This window comes from Ascaphus truei, chromosome 1 (genome assembly GCF_040206685.1).
Source record: "Ascaphus truei isolate aAscTru1 chromosome 1, aAscTru1.hap1, whole genome shotgun sequence".
In the NCBI taxonomy this organism is placed as follows: domain Eukaryota; kingdom Metazoa; phylum Chordata; class Amphibia; order Anura; family Ascaphidae; genus Ascaphus; species Ascaphus truei.
This window is the reverse complement of record NC_134483.1, coordinates 427221152-427225274: the sequence shown is the minus strand read 5'-3', so window position 1 is coordinate 427225274 and position 4123 is coordinate 427221152.

Genomic DNA, 4123 nt, shown 5'->3' with positions numbered 1-4123 from the left:
CACAAGCTAACACTCTTGAACCCTTATATATTGATCAGGGGTGGCTTGACCATTATTGAGAGCCTGCTTAACGCCTACCGTCACAATATTATTGGATGATATTTCACTGGGGTTCTTGTTTGCCTTCCTCTGGATCAATATAATGGAAGTACACACCTGCTCTCATCCATGCCTCCCTGCCATCATCTTCCCCTGTAAATTGTGTTAACCTTCTGATTTATTATTGACTAACCTTAAAACTCACCCCACAAATAAAGAATTCCAATAGCCTGCACTCATGTATACTGTCCCCAATCCACTGTCAATCCAACCACCCATTGTGGCCAAGCACTGCCATCTACAGCTTTTATTCCCTCACCTGCTATCTCTGTAAGTCTCTCATCATACCACTTAGATCGTAAGCTCCTTGGTACAGGGTTTTCCTTTCATATTGTCTGATTTTGCTGCGCTTATTGTAATAATAATAGCATGTTCTTTTATAGCGCTGCTAGTTTTATGAAGCGCTTTACAAAGACATTTTGCAGGCACAGGTCCCTGCCTCGTGGAGCTTACAATCTATGTTTTTGGTGCCTGAGGCACAGGGAGATAAAGTGACTTGCCCATGGTCACAAGGAGCCGACACCAGGAATTGAACATGAACTGCTTCAAACTCAGTGTCAGTCAGCGTCTTTACTCACTGAGCCACTCCTTCTCCCTAATTCCCTGTACTGTATTCTTTGTGAAGCGCTGAGTACACTTTTGGCACTATATAATTAAAGACATACAATACAATATAGGATAAAGTATCTGTCGTCTAAATTTAGCATAGGTTTAACTTTATGGACGCATGTCTTTTTTAACCTTATCTACTATGTAACTATGTGAAAGTTACTATGTAACTATAGTGGTGTTTCCCCCACCCTCTGGGAGATTTCACTACTACATGGTGTGGTGCATACCTGCTGGCTCACAGTAGATATGAGCTTCCCGCGTTGTTGTAGGGGAGAACAGGACAGGTTTCTGGGGTAGTAACTGATGCTTTCTCATGGTGACAGCGCTTCCATCTTTTGCAGGCCCCACGGATGTGGATATAATCCCTGCAGGAGAACTTCCTCCCCCCCCCCCTGATTGATTGTAGTCTTGGGCAAGAAGATATCTTTGAATAGGATCACTTTATTTGGTTACACTGCAGAGGATCAGCATACACAGCATCAGACAGTTCTTGGGGTTTCACCCTCAGTATGTACCCTGGACCTCCACTCCAAGCCAAGGGGTCCTGAAGCAGTCCTTGCTCTTCCCTTACTCCCTGGTGGAGTAAGGGGTATAGTCGCACCCACACCCCTAGGGGAGGGAGTACCGATTGGCAGAGCCATGCACGATTGTTATGGGTAGACTAGCCTCTCTCAAGCAGGTAGAGGCACTGACTACATTTAGCAGTGCAGCTCCTTAAGTACAAGGGAAATAGGTACCAGGTCCGAGTCCCTGATTGAACACACACAGGCCTAGTCGCACCACCTCACCTATCAATCAAGAAGCTACTGTGAGTGGGGAAAACCCATGATAACTCCTGACAGCCTGTTCTTACCAGGAACAAATACAAAACTATAGCACTATACCATTTGACAATCAAATATATCAAATATATAAATACTGTTCACAAAAACAACTTAATGAAATGTAAACAGTCAGACAATTATTATATACCAATATGTTACACATATAGAGTGTCTACTTGCAAACAAACAGTCCTGCAGCCGTGAGTCCTCTGGGGTTATCCAAATCCCATATAAACAGTCGTTGCAAAATAGAGTCCTCCTTGGTGCGGTACTTGTTACTCTTGCACAATGCAGTACATGAATAAATGGAAAAACAAAGTGTAGATAGCAATAGTGAGGCATTACACAATTTAAAGGACAAAATCCACCTGTGTGTAATTTACCAAAAGCATATAATAGGTGCACCAAATTAAATCAAATAACTGGTGACTATCAGTAATTTGTGAACACACCACTTCCAAACATATATACACATACACACTTAGGGCCTCATTCAGAGAAGGTTGAAAAAAATTATCGCCAGGGCATTTAAAATGACGCTTTTTTGGCCGTCCCTATCACGGTATTCAGAAAGCCTTGATGAACAACCATCTTACATTTTTGAAGCTCGGCGATAATCTTGATGTGATGTGATCGCCTCTGTCATTTGTGGCAAATGGATCATAAGTGTCGTTGTTTTGATCAAGTGGATTTTAACTTTGTTTTCCTATCCGCGATATTCTCGCGAGACATTCAATATCCCATATGCCTATTTAAATGGGGTCTTTCTTTAAATCAGTGTCTGTGCTGTTGGGCGTGAGAGACAGACAGGGCTAGTTGAATTGAGATAGCTAGAGTTGTTTTGAAGTTTGAAAGGATTGTCTTCTGTTGTTGAATTTGCTTTACTATTGTGTGTTATTGTGAGTGTGAAAGTGTTTTTTTGGTGCGTAATTGATTTGATTTATCTGTTATTTGTAAATGATTGTGGAACGGTTTGGTATGGACAATAGTAGTGGAAGTGACCGTGTGACTGAGCGTAGGAGTGAGCGTGTGAGTGCCCGTGAGCGTGGTCATAAGGGTGGTCATGAGCGTGAAGGTGGTCGTGAGGGTGGCCGTAAGCGTGATGGTAGTCGTGAGGGTGGTCGTGAGGGTGGTCGTGAGCGTGAGGGTGGTCGTGAGCGTGAGGGTGGTCGTGAGGGTGGTCGTGAGGGTGGTCGTGAGCGTGAGGGTGTTTGTGAGGGTGGTCGTGAGCGTGAGAGTGGTCATGAGGGTGACCGTGGTTGTGAGCGTGGTCATGAGGGTGGTCATGAGGGTGACAATGGTCGTGAGCATGGTCGTGAGGGTGGTCGTGAGGGTAGTCGTGAGGGTGACTGTGGTCGTGAGTGTGAGGGTGGTTGTGAGCGTGAGGGTGGTCGTGAGGGTGGTCATGAGCGTGTGAGTGGCCTTGTGAGTGGCGGGGTATCTGGTGGTGGTGGTATGTCTGTGTGTGTTGGGGAGAATGCGAGTGTCCTGCAGTCTCTTCCATTAGAAACAGGGGAGAGCAGTCATCAGCAGAGCAGCTCAGTGCTTAAATAGAAGCATATATGCAAGAAGCGGATAGAAAAAACCCGCAATATGAAGTTTAATGATGATGAAAATAAAGTCCTCATGAGTGAGATTATGCAGCGGTATGATCGTCTGTTTGGGAATTTTGTCGGTAAGATCTTGAAGCATTTTTTTTATACTAATAATGATTGACATGTATCCGTTAATATTTGTACTTAGACATTGATATGACATGAGGATATACATGTGATTGTTTATGTATGTACATGCTATTATTTAGCGCTGTGGCATCACCCCTCGTCATGTTCGCACCCACACTTAGGCCTCGTTCAGGGTGCAGGCTTCGGAGGGAGGGCGTGCTTACGGCAGTCCAAAACAATGTACGTAAAGTGAATTGCGGTTTTCAGGGTAGCAGCTGCCCTGTCTCCGAAGTACGGAGTTGACGCTGGCTACAGTTTCAATAAACAACCCAAGTTGTTTATTCAAGCTGCAGCAGCGTCACTGTACTTTGGCAGCCAATGAAATCATTCTTGAGAAGGATTTCAAGACAGCAACACCGATCCTTAAGCTGCTGTCTGTAGCCCCGCCTCCTCCCCGCTTCCTCAACTCTTGAAAATGTCTGCTGGGGATGATGTGCACACATCGCCCAGTAGACTGACGCTCGCACACGCGAACGCCCGCCCTCCAACTCCTGCCTCTGGCACCCTGAACGACGCCTTATGGTTTATGACACGACTTTATGCGCCTCAAAACGATGCTTGCAGACCGCAGCTGACGTTATAGGGCTTTGCACGTGGTGCCTGCTCGCAAGGCGGACATGCAGGCGCTTGCAGTGTGTCCTCAGCAACCATGTTGACACATGTAATCATTCTCATCATATAGATATAGCAAGGCAAGACATCAGGCCAGGTGAAAAATGAATTGTGGAAAGAGGTTGAAATATCATTTTCGGCGTTTGGCATTCAACTCCGAACCTATATAAATTGCAGGAAACGTTTCGCAGATATTAAACGTAATGTGAAAAAAAAATTACATGCGATACGTGTAAGTGCAACTGTTACTGG